This window comes from Triturus cristatus, chromosome 4_1 (assembly GCF_964204655.1).
Source record: "Triturus cristatus chromosome 4_1, aTriCri1.1, whole genome shotgun sequence".
Taxonomy (NCBI): domain Eukaryota; kingdom Metazoa; phylum Chordata; class Amphibia; order Caudata; family Salamandridae; genus Triturus; species Triturus cristatus.
In genome coordinates, this window is record NC_140585.1 from 1186919903 (window position 1) to 1186940666 (window position 20764).

A 20764-nucleotide genomic window follows, 5' to 3' on the forward strand; every position below is an offset into this window, starting at 1 on the left:
CCCACTCCTCATTTGCATTAACCACCTGAGGGGTCTGTGGTCTTTCTGAAGCTGAAAGTGAGTCCCAAGCAAGTATAGTCTCAACTTCTCCAGTGTCCAGACCACAACAAAGTATTCCCTTTGAATAGCACTCCACCACTGTTCCCTGGAAATTAACCTACTAGGAGAAAAAATCTGCAGGTTGGTCTAGGTCCACCCCATTCAACTGTTATAAAACTGCCTCTATGTCATGTTCTGAGAAATGGTCTACACAGTGAATTTGCTGGAAAAGTCAGGGGTTTTGAGCATGGGGCTGTGCACATGGCCAACATCAGGGAGTCAAATAGTTTTTATTGCATGCCTCTGTACAAATCCCATTTCTGGGCTGTTTTTTCCAAGTCAGCTCAGTCAAGGGGTCATATCCTTTGACACACCTCCTGTAGAAACATTCCTGGGCTGTTTTTTCCAAGTCAGCTCAGTCAAGTGGCCATATACATTGACAAACCTCCTGTAGTAACCTGTGAAGCCTAGGAAGGCTTTTATCTCAGTTCAGGGTTTTGGGGGCTCCCAGGCATGATGGTTTCTATCTTGGCCTGGAGGGGCTGCACCTTACCCCTGTCCACCAGGTGTCCTAAGTATACCACAGACCTCTGCCTTATCTGGCACTTACTCGCATTGATAGTTAGGCCTGCCTTTTGCAGGGCCTGAAGCACTTCCTGCAGGTGAAAAAGGTGGTCCTTCAAGCTGCTACTGAAGACAGCTTTGTCATACAAGTAAGCAGCACTGAAGGCCCCCATGCCAGTTAGGACCTGGTTCACTAACCTCTAGAAAATGGCTGGGGCATTCTTGAGTCCAAAGGGTATCAAACGAAATTGGTAGCGGCCCTCTGGAGTGAAGAAGGCTAACCTCTCCTTGGCTCCTTCTGTTAGGGCAATCTGCCAGTATCCTATATCAAGTACAAAAGTACTCCTGACCAGGGCAGCCCTTAGCCTGTCAATCAACTAATCAGCTCGGGGGATGGTATGAGCATCAGTCTTGGTAACTAAATTCACCCCCCTATAATCCACACAGAAGCCGAATTCAGGTGTGGTGCCCTGTGGTGCAGTTATGGTACCAGCACCACTGGGCAGGGCCAGGGGCTACTGGAGGGTTCGCTCAGCCCCAATTTCAACATCTTAGATAACTCATCCTTGATGCTGATCCTCACTTTGTCTGACAGCCTATAGATTTTATCTTGACAGGAAAGCTGTCTCCCTTGTCCATATCATCGGTACACAGATGGGGATTCCCAGGAGTGAGGAAAATCAGAGAGGAAAATTGTCCCAGCAACTGGTGGCAATCCCTCTGCTATTCTGAAGTTAGGGTAGGGAAAATGTTTACACCTTCCAATCAGCCATCCTTCTCTTTTGATGCTAGGAGATCAGAGAGAGATTTACTCTCCGCTTCCTCCCCACCATCCGTCACCAACAATATGGTGGCCTCAGACCTCCCAATGTGTGGTTTCAGACGTTGATATGGAGAACCCTCTGGGGGTGTCTTGGGGTCTTGAGGTCCATCAGGTTGTCATGAGTCCCAGTTAGGCCTAGAGCTAAACACTGCCATGTTTACATGTACATGGGTTTACTCCTAAACGTTTCCTTCACTCTCACACAATTTCATTTGCCACACATTTGAAACCGTGACAGTGCAGATTAGTTTCTAGGAAACTATACTTGCTTACAAACCAACTTCACAAGTACACTATCATGATACCTTGACACATCATGTACAAGGCCTATACATACATTGTGCAACTGTGGCAATTTGTTTCATACATATGGCGACAGAGCTCTCTAAAACACCTAAACAATGGGGACCTGACCAAAATCTTGGCCCAAGGAAAGGATGCCTTTTGTTATAGACATCAGTTTCCGGGTGTTGGCGGAGGAGCGCTTTTCTGTCATTTGTGAGGTTTCTATATGCTGATGCTTCAGCCCAGCAGCCTGCTGATATCTCTTCGAGGGGTGTTCAGCTCGTGACCACGACAGGGGCCTACATTCTTTCCCTTCCGGTAACAGGGTATGCATCATCCAGTATGGGGATTCTTGGTAGAAAACACACCCTAGACACTTAGGTTAAGGAATGCATAGTAGGAAAACACAATATTTCTATATTGTTTTATATGCTTTCATATATATATTGCTTTAGCACGAAGGTGGCCCTTTTCATTCTGTTCACTCTCCTAATACTTCTAATAACTCATTTGCTCATTACAGCACATATACTTTATACAAGAAACACGTTGGTTAAATAAATAGTGAACACCCCACTGTGTATTCCGTGTCTATTTCTATGAAAGAAAGAGAGCATGAATGACTGAGCAAAAGAGTTCTAGATCTGTTATCAAAATTCCTGGGGATGGGGGTTGGTATGTTCAGCCATGGCCAGAACCATTTGCTACATGCCTAGGATTATGGTGGCACTGTGAGCTGGCTGGCCTATAAGACAATCTAAGATTCTGTACACCTGGATGACTTGCTGCTAACAAATGTACTTGACGCTGTTTTTAATATATATATATATGTATGTGTGTATGTACGTATGTATGTGTGTGTACATATATATATGTATATATATATATATGTTTTTAAGTGAATTTGCAAGGTTTTTTAAATGCTAATTCCTAACTATAACGTGTGTGAAACCTATGGTTTTTTAAGTGACTTTGCAAGGTTTTTTACATGCTAATTCCTAACTATAACGTGTGTGAAACCTATGTTTTTTTTAGTGAATTTCAAAGGTTTTTTAAATGCTAATTTATGTATGTATTATTTTTTTTTTCTGTATATATTTTTTTTAATTTGGATAAAGTTGAACAGCATAGTTAATATCTTCTATAAAATTATAAACAGTTTTAAATGTTTTTTTTTTTTAAGGGTTTTTCACCGTGCGCGCACCGTGCGCGCCCCTCGCGATTTTTTGGTAAAAAAATAAAATGTTTTTTCTCACCCTTCGGGGTCCTTCAGGGACCCCCTGACAAAGGCTAGGGGGTCAGAAACTCCCTACCCTGCCCCCTTTTCACGTTCTCCACCTTTCCTTTTCAGTGCGACAGACAAAATGGCCGCCGACACGTCCTGATTTCGACTGATTCGAATGTTTACTGACATCTAACAACCAATCAGAATTTCGCTCACGCACGGCACGGTGCGCGCATGGTGCGCGCACGGTGCGCGCCTATAGATATTTATGTACTTTTAAATGCAATTTTCTCAGGAAATACTGAACAGATTGACACCAAATATGCAAAAGGCACTTCCCTGACCTGAGGACTACCTCTCTGCCAAATTTCAAGTAATTCTGTTTAGCCGTTCGGGCTGTACCTTCGACTAAAGGTCCCTAAGGAAAAATGCATGGGGAAAACGCGTTTTGGGACCCCCCTTTTTTCTCGGCCCCCGCTTGACGTATCACCCCGAGACTTTCAGGGTAGGAGCTGAGCGGAGCGCCCCATTAGTTTTTATAGTTTCGCGAGGATTCGTCAACCGGCGCCAAAGTTATTCAAAATAGAATTTTGAGATTTCCTATGGAAACACGGTCCTAACTATAACTATCTACTGGCGTCCGCCAGTAGATAATATATATATATATATATATATATATATATATATATATATATATATATATATATATATATATATATATATATATATAATATATCGTTGCTCCAAAGGTTGCCCTCTCATTGGGAGTCACTCTGACACTGATCAAGGTACAAGCCCTTTAATGGTACGAGAACCGCAGAGACATTGATTGCTTTAGCAGTTCAACAGCATACTCAAGCCTGACGCGTTTCGAAGCGTAGAGAGCTTCTTCCTCAGAGGCAAAGACGTGTTGAAAGGTGCGCTCCGTGGGTCTACCTTTGACTGACTGGTCCGCCCTGGATGGGCCACTCCCCCCACATGGAGCAAGGGTGATGGGTCATGAATACGCCCAAAGTCCCGGCCTAAATAGACCGCTCCCCGTGAAGGAGTGAGGAATGCTGGGCCATGTAGTCCCCGTTGATGTAGATCAGTCCCCGCATAATTAACTGCCGCCAATTTACAGCCCCCAGATGAGCCTCGATGTCCGTGCAGTGCTCTCAATCCGCCACAGTGTCCCCAGTGAAGATCCGATTTTCAACAGATCTTCTGGCCCCCAGCTCAGGGGTGGTGCTCTCCCGACGGCTAGGCTCGCCGCCAATATATCGTTGCTCCAAAGGTTGCCCTCTCATTGGGAGTCACTCTGACACTGATCAAGGTACAAGCCCTTTAATGGTACGAGAACCGCAGAGACATTGATTGCTTTAGCAGTTCAACAGCATACTCAAGCCTGACGCGTTTCGAAGCGTAGAGAGCTTCTTCCTCAGAGGCAAAGACGTGTTGAAAGGTGCGCTCCGTGGGTGTACCTTTGACTGACTGGTCCGCCCTGGATGGGCCACTCCCCCCACATGGAGCAAGGGTGATGGGTCATGAATACGCCCAAAGTCCCGGCCTAAATAGACCGCTCCCCGTGAAGGAGTGAGGAATGCTGGGCCATGTAGTCCCCGTTGATGTAGATCAGTCCCCGCATAATTAACTGCCGCCAATTTACAGCCCCCAGATGAGCCTCGATGTCCGTGCAGTGCTCTCAATCCGCCACAGTGTCCCCAGTGAAGATCCGATTTTCAACAGATCTTCTGGCCCCCAGCTCAGGGGTGGTGCTCTCCCGACGGCTAGGCTCGCCGCCAATATATCGTTGCTCCAAAGGTTGCCCTCTCATTGGGAGTCACTCTGACACTGATCAAGGTACAAGCCCTTTAATGGTACGAAAACCGCAGAGACATTGATTGCTTTAGCAGTTCAACAGCATACTCAAGCCTGACGCGTTTCGAAGCGTAGAGAGCTTCTTCCTCAGAGGCAAAGACGTGTTGAAAGGTGCGCTCCGTGGGTCTACCTTTGACTGACTGGTCCGCCCTGGATGGGCCACTCCCCCCACATGGAGCAAGGGTGATGGTTCATGAATACCCCCAAAGTCCCGGCCTAAATAGACCGCTCCCCGTGAAGGAGTGAGGAATGCTGGGCCATGTAGTCCCCGTTGATGTAGATCAGTCCCCGCATAATTAACTGCCGCCAATTTACAGCCCCCAGATGAGCCTCGATGTCCGTGCAGTGCTCTCAATCCGCCACAGTGTCCCCAGTGAAGATCCGATTTTCAACAGATCTATGGAAACACGGTCCTAACTGTCCTAACTATAACTATCTACTGGCGTCCGCCAGTAGATTATATATATATATATATATATATATATATATATATATTCACTGAAAAAACCATAGGTTTCACACATGTTATAGTTAGCGGAAATTTTACTGATAAAAAACCAATGAAATTCCCCTGTTATAGTTAGTGCAGGCAACTATAACTCACGCGACCGCAATCCTCTGCTGATGCTAATACTGTATTTAGACACTTATTTGCCCATGTCTTCTTCCATACATTTTTAGCTATACATATATTACAAATATTTTTTTTTCATAAAGACACATATGTCATCAGCAGAAGATTGCGGTCGCGTGAGTTATAGTTGCCTGCACTAACTATAACGGGGGAATTTCATTGGTTTTTTATCAGTAAAATTTCCGCTAACTATAACATGTGTGAAACCTATGGTTTTTTCAGTGAATTTGCAAGGTTTTTTAAATGCTAATTCCTAACTATAACGTGTGTGAAACCTATGGTTTTTTCAGTGAATTTGTACGGTTTTTTAAATGCTAAGTTACTTTACGCCATTCGTGGCGTGCGCGCCCACTTAACGCAGTTCGTTCCGTGCGCGCACGGTGCGCGACCGGTGCGCTTCGCGCACCGCGTGCCCACTTTACGCAGTTAGTGCCGTGCACGCACGGTGGGCACGAGGTGCGATGACAAAGCAAGAAAGCACGTCAACAAATCTGTACTTACTTGTAGGTACCACTAAAAAATCATTTCATAAACACAACGGCTCTTTTTAGAGCCCCCTAATATCTAAACACTTAAATCTGATTTTCATTTTTTTTTTTTTTTTTTTCTACCGTACGCTTACCGTAAGCTTACCGTACGCGTACCCCGTGATTTTTTTTAAAATCAATAAATGTTTTCTTTGTACTTTACAGTCCTTCTTTGACCCCCTCACAAATGTAAGGGGGTCTGTAACTCTCCTTATTGCCCCCTTTCCTTGTTTTCACTCTTTTTTTTCAGAGTGAAATACACAAAATGGCGGCCGCCGCTTCCTGGTTTCGGCCGATTCGAATGTTTACTAAGATCTAAGAGCCAATCAGAATCGCGCTCGCGCACGCCACCGTACGCTTACCGTAAGCGTACGGTAAGCGTACCGTAAGCGGGCTCAGATATATATATTGATTTAAAGGCTATTTTCTCAGAATCTACTGAACAGATTTACACCAAACCTACAAAAGGCACTTCCTTGACCTAGGGACTACCTCTCTGCCAAATTTTGAGTAATTCTGTTCAGCCGTTCGGGCTGTAGCTCGTTCTAAAGGTCCTATGGAAAAATGCATGGGAAAAACGCGTTTTGGGACCCCCCTTTTATCTCAGCCCCCGCTTGACGGATCCCCCCGAGACTTTCAGGGTAGGAGCGGAGCATAGCGCCCCACCTATTTTGAGAAATTCGCGAGGATTCGTCGACCGGCGCCAAAGTTATTCAAAATAGAATGTTGAGGTTTTCCTATGGAAACGTGGTCCTAACTATAACTACCTACTGGCGACCGCCAGTAGGTAATACATATATATATATATATATATATATATATATATATATATATATATATATATATATATATATATATATATATATATATATATAGATATATATATATATATAGATATATATATATAGATAGATAGATATATAACAATATATCCTTAGGGGGTGAATGAAATCAGTCTGGCACCATCCCAACGGTTATGCTGTCCATAAATGTGCGTAGTTTCTACCATAGAGTTGAAACTACACGACATGGTGCAGCCAATTTTGGCTGGGTCCTTATTTTGATGGATCGCCTGAGTAGTTCAATCATACCTTCTCAGGAACCCCTACTTACCTCCTAACCGTAGACATCCATGGTGGTAGAGAAAATCCTCCTCAGCTGAGTAGGTAACTACTATGTATTGGCTGTAGGCTGTTCAAGCTTGAACAATTAATGGATCTACTTTCCATTGTGTTACCCTCTCTGTAATTCATTTATAATTATGTCTGACAATGGAAATCCTTGGGCATTGAACATTACTGAGAACGGCTGACATGTTCTCACATCCAGCGGTGGAGATAATTACTTCATGGTTGAGCCATACAAAACATTTAGGACAGAGGAGATCAATTGTTGGGTTAGCTTCCCAGCTGCAGAAAACATCACCCAACTATTTCACACCTTCACTTGGGATGAAATACTGGATAACTATATTCCATGTGAAGAGATAGAAATACATCTAACCTACCAAGAACACATACATTTGTTTAAAGACACCCTCCCACACATAACAGCAAACGTTAGGCTCGGTTCTCTCAGCAATAAGGGAGCAACATGTCCAGTCTTAGCCGGCTACAAACTGTATTCTAATGTTGATAATTCACCAACAGCAGAGCTGCAAACACAATACAAAGTTTTAGTAAAGATATATAGATGTCTTACACTGTTCGTTATGCAAACATTAACACGTCACAAACTGCTCAAGCTGCACAACCACAATTGGCTGCTCCGGGCATCAGCCCACAAATGCTAAATGCAGCCATGGGCAATGTTCCTGTCAGATGGGAAAAGATTCCGTTCTGGATTGCACAAAAACAAGCCAGCTTAAAGCTCTGTTTCCTCAGACGGGCCTGCAGGAACAAAACAGAATATTAACTATTTTCTAGCCGATTGGGATGGTTCTCTCTGTGGAAGACTTCACAAATTGGGGTACAGTCTTTGCTGCACCAGAATGCACGGTATCCCTTCCTGGCTGTTGTGCCTGACGTGCTGAAATAACTTTACAATGAGTACATGCCAGAACCTGCCCTGGATTTGGAAATGGAACTGATGGGCAATTTTGCCGCAGTATCTGCCATTATTTTAAGCAACATAAAGGAGGAAGCAGCAGCATTGGCTATATGCCAGCGCATACGGGATTTGACTTCTACACAGCAGGAGCACATATTGGACACGTTTCTTACCTTCGGTAACACCTAATCTGGCAGAAACATGATCTACCCACAAATTCCGTACTTTTAAACTTCCAGGCGTCAGGCTGAATCTGGGAGATTTTTCTTAGCAATACCTCTGTGCGCCTGTAGGTGGCGTCAGTCAACTCTGCGTGACGTCATCTGCATCATATTCATCGTAATTGTGACATCCGCGTCGTCAATATAACTGCCAATCAGGCGCGCTGATGTCAGTACTTTTCACAACTTTCCACGTTAGAAGCGCAGAGCAATGAAGTGCCTGACCATGGTGTGTTAAACAGGAGCATCTAGGGCCCTGAAGAGGAATATCCCTGACACTAAAAATTATTCCACAGTGCAGGGAGGATGGGTGCGTCGGTAAGGAAACTGTGGCTAGATGATGTCTCTACCAGATAATGCATTTCCGAAAGTAAGTAACTTATCCATCTAATAGAGAAATCCAGCCACAGATTCCTTACCATTGAACAGAAACCCACATAATATCATGCATGGAGGAGAGACTGTGGAATGGTTAGACCAGGAAGTCCTGCAAGACAGAACGACAAAATAGGCCTTCTCTGCGAACCTGGAAATCCAGGCAGTCGTGTCTGGCAAACATGTGCAGCGATGCCTAAGTGGCCAGTTGGCAGATATCAAAAACAGGGACACCATGCTGGAGAGCCGTGGTGGCTGCTTTTGCCCTGCTGGAATGGGCTCTAAGCCCTTCAGGAGGCTCTTTCTTCACTAAGCCATAGCAGATTTTGATATAGTGGATATCCCAGCAGGTTATAGTCCTCTTTTGGACAGCACGCCCTTTCTTTACACCTACATACCCAACAAAGAGTTGGTCATTCACCCGGAACTCTTTTGTTTGATTGAGATTGAACGATAATGCTCTTTTTGGGTCCAGACGATGGAGATACTCCACTTCCTTGAAAAGGTGCGGAGGTGCATAGAAGGTGGGTAGAGTAACTGACTACCCCATATGAAAAGATGCGCTAGTCCGGAGTACCACTTTATCAGGGAAGACCGTCAGGTAAGGAGGCTGTGATGACAGTGCCTGCAGTTCGCTCACCCTTCTGGCAGAAGTTATTGCCTCTAAGAAGGCTATTTTGATGGTAAGCAGCCGTAGAGGGCAGTTGTGCAGCGGCTCGAACGGTGCACACATCAGAAAATTAAGGTCCCATTGTATCATAGTAAAGGGTGACTGGGGAAGCAAGTGTGTTAACTCCTTCAAGAATCTCTACACCAGAGGCGATTTGAAAAGAGAAGGCTGATCAGGCAGCCGATGAAATGAGGAAAGGGCCGAAAAATAGCACTTGTAGGTGCTCAGAGCAAAGCCCTGCTGGGCCAAGGAAAGTATGAATAGGAGGGTATCAGATAGACTGGTCTGTGCAATATTTACAAAATGTATTTAATTGGCAGGCGTATACCGATTTTGTGGAGAGATGCCTGGCTGCCAGAATAACTAGCTGGGAGGTCAAAAGCTGGCAACTTTCACCGCTCAATCTCCATGCAAGGTGGAGGAGAGTGGACAGGTCCGGGTGGATGACCCTTCCTTGCTGCTGCGACAGAAGATCCTCCTGAAGGGGCAACCTGATTGGAGGATCAATACTCATGTCTAGAACCTCAGGATACCAAACTCTCCGTCCCCAATCCGGAGTCACAACAATAACTTGTGCCCAGTTGCTCATGTGTTCTTGAGCATTCTGGGTAGGAGTGGTATATGTGGAAAAGCATACAGGAGGCCTGAGCTCCACTTGTGGCAAAAAGCATCGCCGCCTTGGAATCTCCAATGCTCAAAACTGCTGACATTGCACATTCTCTTGGGATGCGAACAGATCTAACCAAGGCTCTCCCAACCGCTGCTAAAGACCTTTTGCCACCTCCGAATGGATACGCCACTCATGACATGCAAGGTATATTCGGCTGAGCTCATCCGCCCTTGCGTTTAGAGAACTGGCTAGGTGTTGAACCACCTGGAAAATATCCTGTTGTTCAAGCCAAGTCCAGAGATGCAGGGCCTCTTGAGAGAGAGTCCATGACCCTACTCCGTCCTATTTGTTGCAGTACCGCATGGAAGTAGTGTTGTCTGTGAACCCCTGTACCAGCCTTTCCTTTATTGACAGCAAAACGGCTTTCAGTGCAAGTCGGATCGCCCAAACCTTTAACAGATTGATATGGAGTTTGGCTTCCACCGGAGACCAGAGTCCTCTGATCTCCACCTCCCCCAGATGGCCACCCTATCCCAGAAGAGATGCATCTGTCACTACTGTGAGATCTTAGTGAGGAGGGAGAGGGGTCTGCCCTGGATCCAATCGCGGTCTATTAGCCACCACATCTTTCACAGTGTACTTCAAAATCTGAACCAGGTCAGTGAGATTTCCTCAATGCTGTTCCCATTGGAACTTCAGGTCCCTCTGCAAAGCTTGCATATGCCACCATGCATGGTCCACTAGCAGGATGCAGGAGTTCATGAGGCCCAACAGCCTCAGAGTCATTCTCACCGAAATCCAGGATGCAGACTGAAACACTGGTATCATAGCCTGAATATCCTGAACACGCTGTTCCGGAGGGTAGGCCCAAAACCGCACCATGTCCAGTACCGCTCCAATGAAAGGGAGCATCTGAGAGAGGGTGTGACTTAAGCACGTTGAGAGTGAACCTTAGCGAATGCAGGAGGGTCACCATAGTCTGGAGATGGGAGACAACTGTTTGGGACAAGCCCACATTCATTGGCAATGACAACCAGTCATCGAGATAGGGGAAAACTGGAACCCCTGATCTCCGCAGATGGGCTGGGACCACTGCCATCACCTTTGTGAACACCAGAGGGGTGCTGGTGAGGCCGAAGGGGAGCACTACAATTTGAAAGTACTCATAGCTCACCATAAACCGCATATAGCGACGATGGGTAGGGAGGATGGGGATATGAAAATAGGCATCCTGCAAGTCCAGCACTACCATCCAGTTCCCGGGAAAGGGCACACAGGACCAGAGCCGGGGTGAGCATCTTGAACTTCTCCTTTTTGAGGAATTGGTTAAGGGCTCTTAGGTCTAGGATAGGACTAAGTCCTCTGTGCTTTTTTGGGAACAAAAAAATAGCGGAAATAACAACCATAGCCTATTTCTGGCCCATGAACCCTCTCTATAGCTCCCTTGGCCAAGAGAGTTTTGGCTTCCTCGCGGAGCAGGGCAAGGTGATCCTCCATCAGCCGATTGTACACTGGAGGCATATATGGAGGGGTAAAAACAAAAGCAAAAACAACTGCAAAAACAAAAATGTGGAATCAAGCTATCCTGGCTGAAGATGGGTGAAACACCGAAACCAGTCCTAGGATACTTGTTTCCGGTCCAGGGAGGACCTGGCTTGGCAGTTCGGGCTGGACTGTTCCCATAAGGCACAGGGTCAAGACTGATTTGCATATAGACAGGTCTAAACTGGGGTGGCATGGTGAGCAAAAGAATGATGGATTCAACCCAGATCTCTTGACTGGGGGTGAATGTTTTGATTTGTTCTGCATTCCGTCCATCAATTGTGTCTCTTTTGCTTTCTTGCCCTAAGTGCGACAGGTATGCCCAGACGTGTGTCCTGGGCTCACTGTGCCACTGGAATCAAGCTATCCTGGCTAAAGAGGGATGAAACCCCGAAACCGGTCCTAGGATGCTTGTTTCCAGTCCAGGGAGGACCTGGCTTGGCAGACTGGGGTGGACTGTTCCTATGAGGCACAGGGTCAAGACTGATTTGCATATGGCCAGGTCTAAACTGGGGTGGCATGGTGAGCAAAAGAATGATGGATTTAACCCAGATCTCTTGACTGGGAGTGAATGTTTTGATTTGTTCTGCATTCTGTCCATCAATTGTGTGTCTTTTGCTTTCTTGCCCTAAGGGTGCAAGTATGACCAGAAGTGGGTCCTGGGCTCACTGTGCCACTGGAATCAAGCTATCCTGGCTGAAGAGGGGTGAAACCCCGAAGGCGGTCCTAGGATGCTTGTTTCCGGTCCAGGGAGGACTTGGCTTGGCAGTTCGGGCTGGACTGTTCCCATGAGGCACAGGGTCAAAACTGATTCGCTTATGGCCAGGTCTAAACTGGGATGGCAGTGTGAGCAAAAGAATGATGGATTCAACCCAGATCTCTTGACTGGGGGTGAATGTTTTGATTTGTTCTGCATTCCGTCCATCAATTGTGTGTCTTTTGCTTTCTTGCCCATAGATGGAAGGGTAGTCTTGTAGGGAAAGGATAGCCCCTTCGGACTATTTGCAACAACCTCTTTTCCGATGTGATGTTCCACCAGTGGTGGAGATGATGGCGTACTCTGCCACCGACTAGCTGTAAATGATCCCGGAGGATTGGACTAGGAAGGTTTTGCGATAGAGGAGAGGATTGTGGCTTTGCTCAAGTTCCAACCTGAGAGGTCGGGGCGAACCGCGTCCATGGCCCCGCAGAGGTTGCTGAACTTGCGGGCCCGCTGGCTGGAATAGGGTTGGAGTGGTTGGTATCGCCTCCCTTAGCCACGAAAGGAGCAAAAAGCAGATGGAGGCCAGGAAGTTGTGGTGAGGCATAAGGACTTGGTCGCAGCCCGCGAGTCCTTGAAATGCTCAAGGGCAGCATCTGCTTTGTCTCCAAAGAGACGGAAGCCATCAAAGGGCATGTCCATGAGGTTTGCTTGGACATCACCAAAAAAACAGACGTTCTCATCCCGGAGTGGCGACATACTGCCACCATTGTGGAAATCGCTCTACCAAGTGAGTCTGTCATGCCCAAGCCGCATCTGATGGCAAACGGTGCTGCATCTCCTCCTTCTGAAATAGCTTGGGAGAGTAGAGGCCAGTCCTCCTCTGAGATTCTGGGCAGCACCTGTGCAACCGGATCCCATATAGAATGGAAATAACAGCCCAAAAGTAATGCGGTGTTCACCAGCTGCACTGCCAGACTGGTTGAAGAAAACATATTCTTTCCAAAGCTCTTCAGTCTCTTGTATTTCTTGTCCGGAGGTACGGAAGGGAACACGCCACAGGAAGTGGAAGCCTGGACCATCAAGCTTAGTGGGGTGGGCGGTGAAGAAAGCTGGGTGCCCCGACAGGGCGATGGCCGCGGGCAATCGTACTATTCACAGAAGCCTCTGCGCTGGGTTGAAACCAGTTGCCTAGAAGGACATCCGTCAAGGCCTCATTAAAAGGCAGTAAGGGTTCCAAGCTGGAGACCCCCAGCTGCAGGCCCTCTGTCAAGACCTAAGTCTTGACAAACGCCGGTAGATGATGTTGGTCGACTCCGCTTGAAGTCGTCGTCGTCGTGTTTGTCGTCGTCGTGACATCTGCATTGTCAATATAACAGTCACTCCTGTGCGCTCACACCAGTCCTTTTCATTTCATGCCAGCCAGCGCCGTTCCATTGAAGAGAGCTATCCCCTGTCCATTTTTGACTTTTGTTGACTTCTTTTGGTGTGTAGGAATGTCAAGTGAGAAGACTTCAGGGTTCAAGCCATGTGGCACCTGTCACTGCGCCATGTCGGTCACGGACCACCACTTAGTATGTGTTCGGAGCATGGAGCGCAACCACGACTCAAGGTCATGCTCTGACTGTGCCACAGGCTTTGAGGGAGCCGTCTCTAAAGCTGGTCGCGGCCCAACATCTGGCACCACGGAGGTCACCTCGTCGGTCTCGATCCCAGTCCAGGTCTCAGTCGAGAGGCAGATCCGAGCACCGCTCCGGTGAATCAAAGTTCTCTTCGTCAGTCGTCAAAGTCAGGTAAGAGGCACCCGTACCTGTCCTGGCTGTGAAAAGTACCAGAACTGTACTTCTTCTGCCCCTTGCTGGTCACAAAGACAAAGATTTGTCTCCATTGATCTGATCAAATGACACTATGTGGCTGAATCTCAACAGTAAGCCATGTGGCCCCTGGGTAGCTACCTGCCGCCTCTCAATACTGTATAGGAAGTTCAGATAGAAACTTTAATAACTTAATGTAGGAAAGTAGGATCTGCTTTAATGGTTACCCCCACTTTTTGCTTGTGGGATCCTGCTAATCAGGTCCCCAGTCTCCGTGCTTTTTCCCCTAAATTGGTATGAAAAGTACTTAGGTGCATCCCAGTTTGGACCCTCGTGTATACTTATCAGTCCCTAGTATATGGTACTAAGGTACCCAGGGCATAGGCAAACCAAGGGTCCCCCATGGGCTAAAGCATGTATTATGCCACCCATGAGGGACCACTCAAACTGTAACTATAGGCCTGCCATTGCAGCCTGTGTAAGCTGGTGTTAGCACCACTTACGAAAGATATATGTTTACCTATATCTAGGGTCACTGCACTTAAAACCTATAAGTCACCCCAAAGCAGTCCTTTCAATCCTGAAGGCAGGGTGCTCGGTTCTAAGTGTGAGGGACCGGGTGCCCTGCATGAGCAGGACACCCCTACAGCCTACGGAGTCCATAATCCCGGGTTGTAAGTGAGACAACCATTTAACATATAGATGGGCGCCGTGTCATTACCCAATGACCATCTCAAAACTGGCTGTAACATACCCAATCATGGTTGCTATCAAACATGTTAGAATCATATCCTCACACTGGAACGAGTGTTGGGGGTATGATGCCATGCAAACATGTTGAAATCATACCCCCCGCATAGATGGTGTGGGAGATATGATTCCATGCACTGTAAAGCTTCTCTGGGAGACCCTCAGTGCACTCGGTACCAATCTTCTAGACCCGGGCAGCACAACATGGCTGCTGCCGACCAGAGACAAGATTCTGCCCTCCTTCTGCTGAGCCAAACTCGATCAGGGGAAGGCAGAACAATAGGTATACTGTCACAGGGAGGTGTGACCACCTCCTAGACAGTGTTAGGTATATTGGGGCCGGGTGGGAGCACTTGCCAGTGCCACTCTGTCTGCTTGAAGGACACACTTGATGCCCTCCTTGTGTAGTCCAGTTCAAGCCAGCTCAGCGAGCCGTTGGCTTCCACTCTTGAGCGAAACTGGACAAAGGACATGGGAGTATCCTCTCCACTGTCTGACCCCTCCTCTGGGTGGGAACCCTGAATTGTCCCAACACTTTCCTTAGGGTACTTAAGGGCTTACTTGAGGGTGGGTCCATAGCTTTGTTGCGGAACAAGATTCATTTCAGACACCACTTCTCCTTCAATCGTCTGGGCACTCTAGACTTTGCTGGAATTCGCTCTGGTCAGCAAGGCTGCAACCGGGAAGACTCCCGCTGCCACTGATCTCATTGCACTGCTCATCTTCTGCAATGTCCTTGCCTGTGCATAGTTCCAGGAACCTTCCAAGACCTGTGGGCATCCAAAACACCTGAAGGAATCTCCCTTGAAAGGAAGGAGTCACTTCCCTGCATCCTCAGGCACCGCAACTAAGCTGACCGGTCAGCAGATCCTGGGGTCCCACGGTCTCCGATAGGCTCAGCAACACAGGTGGTGGTTCTCTACATCTCGCAAGGCCTGCCATGTCCTCTCACCAAGTTTGAGGCCAGTATCCCTCGTGGGAGCCGCAGGAACTGAACCCCTGTGCACCGCGTTGACTTGCAGTTGCAAAGACTTGTTGGCTTCCTTCCACCAAGAGCTTCGGGCTCCAAGTAACTCCAGCCTCAAGCATCTCCAGTGACCAAGATCTTGGTCCTCACTGCATCACTTGCATTGTGGTCCTGCATATTTAGTGAGCTGCTCGAGGTCCTCTAGCGACTCCAGTGCATCTGGCCTGTGGGTCCTCTTTTGGGTCATCTTTGAATTCTTTGAACTCCCCTGATTTCTCTGGGCCTGCCCTGGCTCCCCTTCTTGTGGTGAGTCTCCTGGACCTAGCTGGTCCCGACATTGTACCTTCTTCGACTTCCACATTGGTTGCAGTTGCCAAGGCTTTTTGGTGCTCCCGACGAACACCGACCCCTCAACTCTCGACATCCAGCATGGGACAGCTCGTACCCGGCTCCTGGTTGTCCACAGCATCACCTGGTCCACACAGCTGCACTTTCAAGGTCACTGTCAGCTTCCATGCAACACTCGACATCAGTGGGAATACGTCTTCCGTGCCTCCGGGTCACTCCTAAGTGGCATAGAGTCTGTCCCCTCTGCTTGCAGGTACTCTCCTTCCTGAATCCACCTTTGGGTTCCACCGGACACTTTCACCTTCTCCAGCAGCGACATCTTTCTGAAGTCCTCCATTGAGTTTGACCGCGGTTTCCGCACCACTTCACACCTATGCACCTGGCTTCCCTTATGTAGGTAACCTGGTTACTAGGATATCTATGGTTGGGGTGGCCCTCCAACCTGCTGTCTTCCACTGGGTTTCATCAGGGTCCACTGAGAAGGGTCCTTTTTAAAAAAAAATTGCAACCACGACTTACCCATTGACTTGCATTGATCCTGCGGTTGTGTTCCCAATCTGCACAAGGCCTCCGTGGGGCTCCTGGTTGCTTACCTTGGATGGGTCCTTGGGTCCCCGGCACTTCTACATCTTCTGGGTATAGTCCAGACTTGAGTCATGGTACATATATAACCCCGGGCGTAGCACTACGCTTCGCCCACGTAGTGTACGTAGCGCTGCCTGCTTCGCACTTTCCGAAGTAGGCGAAGCAGGGCAGCGCTACGCACACGCCGAGGGCGAAGCGTAGCTGCTTGCCACCCGCCACCCACCTCCCGCCCGCCCTTCTTTTAAATAATATGAGCAATGAAAAATAAAGTAAAGTAAGACGACTTACCCGTAAGCGCGGCGTCTCCGGGGCTCCCTCTTTCTGTTTCTAATTTCTTCTGGCAAATGCGCATGCGCGGACACCCGCGCATGCGCATTTCTCGCGAGAAATGCGCATGCGCGGGCGTCCGCGCATGCGCATTTGCCAGAAGAAATTAGAAACTGAAAGAGGGAGCCCCGGAGACGCCGCGCTTACGGGTAAGTCGACTTACTTTACTTTATTTTTCATTGCTTATATTATTTAAAAGAATGGCGGGTGGGAGGTGGGTGGCACGTAGTAGGGCTACGCGAAGCGCGTAGTGTGCGTAGATTTGGGCACACTACGTGCTGCTTCACGTAGCCCCACTACGCCCACTACGCCCACCCTTGTACATATACCACTATTTTATTATATGGCTCGGTCTCCCCCTGGAAACCACTGTGTATTTTGTGCTACTTACCTGTTTCTATTGAAAAGTATTGTGTGCATTATGTATATCTCCGGTTAGGAGATATCTGTATGTGTTAGTGAATGTCTTATAATAAATACATATTTTTATAAATACACTGTGTGGTTCTTTTTTACTTAAACTATACCAATAAGATTATGTTATGGTAAAACAAGCTGCTTTACACTCCTTCTGGACTAAGCCTGAAGGTTGCTTTCCACAGCTACCACTTAGAGAGCTTGCTAAGATTGTCTAAGACCACTAAAATCACTATAAGGGTTGCCTGGATTGGTGCAGGGTGCCCACTTACATAAATATACATCATATACCAGGCCAGCTTCCCATATTGCTGTGCAGCGGTTGAGATTCAAGCCTCCATTGTTTTACCAGATAATTTTGATGTGGAGTGATTGAAAAAAAACATCACAAATATTAGGCACATATAATACAGCTCAGGAGAAGGTAGTGCTACTGAACTTAGCGTTGGGTAGTGAAGGGTCTAGCACAACCTTTTCTTCAACATCAGAGAGTTTAGGTTCCACTAGGTTAGGTAGGTGCAACACCTCACTTCACCTAGAACCATTTCTTTAGTTAAGCATACTGGTGTACCCCAGTCCGCTAAGTACAGTGGTCTAAAGTTCCAGGATCTAAGGACCCTGTGTAGTCTTAAAAAGATAAAGACAGGTGTCAACCCCACAATTAAACTGCTCTTAGAGCTGCTGCATAAGGATGATTGTCATCCTGTAGAGGCAGAAGGACAGGATAATGTGGGTGGGGATACTCCTGAAGAGGGAGCACCAGTAGCTCTTCCTAATGATCTCAATTCTGAGTATGGGTAAGAGGACTCAAATGATTCCAACCTGCCAAACTCTGACCCCTCAGGGCATAGTGCAGATGGCACAGAGGAGATATCCTTTGTTCCTCCTGGGAGAGTCTAGAGTAGACTAAGGAGGTCTAGATCCTCCTCTAGAGAATCCAATAACCCAGACTCTTCCATAGGAACCACCAAATCTAGTAAGATGGGTATCTCTTTTGACAGGAAATACCAATTACTCAAACTTGAGAAAGCTAGGCTTAGGCTCAGGAAAGATCAGTTGGCCATTGACAAAGAGTCCCTGGAAGTACAGAAGGCTAGGAAAAAACTGGGACTAGAGTCCCATGGTGACAGCAACAATGTCCCTAGAATCATAGAAACGTCTTTTGACAATAGGACCCTGAGCAGGATATTCCCTCCTTACTAGGAGGGGTGATATCCTTAAATGGATCACTGCTTTGGAGAGGCCTGTAAAGTTCAAAGGGTACCTCAAGAGCAGTGGGCAGCTATCCTGTGGTTCTCCTTTGCTAACAAAGGTAGAGATAAGCTCCTCGCTTTTAGAGAAGAGGATGCTGACAATTGCTCAGTACTGAACAGCGCTCTCATAGATGGGTTAGGCTTAACCACTGAACAGTATAGGATTAAGTTCAGGGGCACCCAAAAAGCACACACCCAGGACCGGGTAGATTTTGTAGACAGTACTAATAAGGCTCTGGAACGCTGGCTTCATGGAAGCAAGGTGCAGGACTATAAAGGATTGTACAAATTGATTATGAGGGAGCACATCCCTAATGACTGTCAGAACCAGCTTTTACATCAGTACCTGGTGGATTCTGATCTGACCTCTCCTCAAGAATTGGGAAAGAAGAAAGACAAATGGGTTTGTACCAGGGTTAAGCAGAAAAACCATTGTAATTGAGGTACCCAGAAGAAGCAGTATTATTCTAAATACCAGGATAAGGGTGGGGACAAGGCTAATGATAAAAAAGAGTCTTCACAAGGACCCCAAAAACCTGAATCTGGGGAGGAGTCCCAAAATTCCAAGAAAAGCAAAAGGAAACCTTAGTGCCACCTGTATAAAGTGAAGACCAATTGGGTAAGGGATGCTGATTGTCGAAAGGCCAAGCAAACTACTACTACTACCCCTGCCCCTGCGGCACCTGCTCCCCCTAGCACATGTACAAGTGGCAGTACAGCAACCAAGGGATTAGTGGGGTTAACCTTGGGTTCTGAGAGGCGTTCTGACTTAGTCAGAACTCCAGCTCCGGCATGTGATGGTGGCATAGATCTTGCCACCTTACTAGTCAATCCCACTAACTTGGGCAAGTACAGACAACAACCTTTAAGTAATGGAAAATAAGCTACGACTTACAGGGACATAGGGGCCAGTGTCACTATGGTGACAGAGAAGCTTGTGTCCCCTAACAGATTATACTTGGACAAATGTACCAAGTCACCAATGCTAGCAATGTCAGGATTGACCATTCCTTGGCAGTTGTGAACTTCAGCTGCGGAGGGGTAACTGGACCTAAGAAGGTTGTGGTATCTCCAGACCCACCTGTAGATTGTTTGGTTGGCAATGATCTAGAGACCTCAGCCTGAGCTGAAGTGGAGTTCAGAACTCATGCAGAGATGATGGGCATCTCTGCCAGTGTGTTTGCTGTTACCAAGGCTCAGGCAAAACAGCCCAACACTGACAAAACACTGGATCCTGGAAAAATGGACCAGGCATTCCCCAGGAGAAGGAAGAGAAAGGGTAAGGAATTGCCCTCCTCACAAATCCCCAGAGAAGATCAGTCTCCTGAGGGAGATGATCTCAGCCCCAGGGAAGGTACTGTCCCAGAGGAACTTGGGTCTGACCAGGCAGAGTTTATGGGGGCAGGGGGCCCTTCCAGGGCAGACTTGAGTTTGGAGCAGCAGTCCTGCCCCTCTCTTGATCCCCTCAGACAGCAAGCTTCTGCTGAGGAAGCAGGGAATATCAGTGGGTGTCATAGGATCTATTGGGAAGATGAGCTTCTGTAATCTGAAGGTATAGACCCCAAGCCTGGTGCCATTAGGAGGTTGGTAATACCCGAGGTTCAGAGGTTTTCTATTATCACTGGGACATGGTATTCCTCTTGTAGGATACTTAGGGCAAACCAAGACTTGGGACAGGCTTGTCCCTCACTTTCACTGGCCTAATATATCTGAAGACACAAAGGAGTTTTGTTACTCCTGTGTCACAGGCCGAGCCAGTGATAGGTTAGGTGGCATCACAAAGTTCTCCTTGAGTCCACTTCCAGTGGTTGGGGTCCCCTTTGAAAGTGTGGGGATTGACATTGTTGGTCCCTTGAACCCTCCAACTGTATCTGGGCAGAGTTACATACTAGTGCTGGTGGACTATGGCACTAGGTACCCAGAAGCTATTCCCCTTAGAACCACTACAGCTCCTGTAGTGGCCAGGGCCTACATGGAAATCTTTTCCAGGGTGGGCTTCCATACGGAGGTTTTAACAAACAGAGGAACAAACTTCATGTCTAGTTATATCACTGCCATGTGGAAAGAGTGTGGAGTAAGCTACATGTTTACCGTACCCTACCATTCACAGTGCAGTTGGCTTGTTGAAAGGTTCAACAAGACCCACAAAGGTATGATCATGGGACAATCAAAAAAGCTT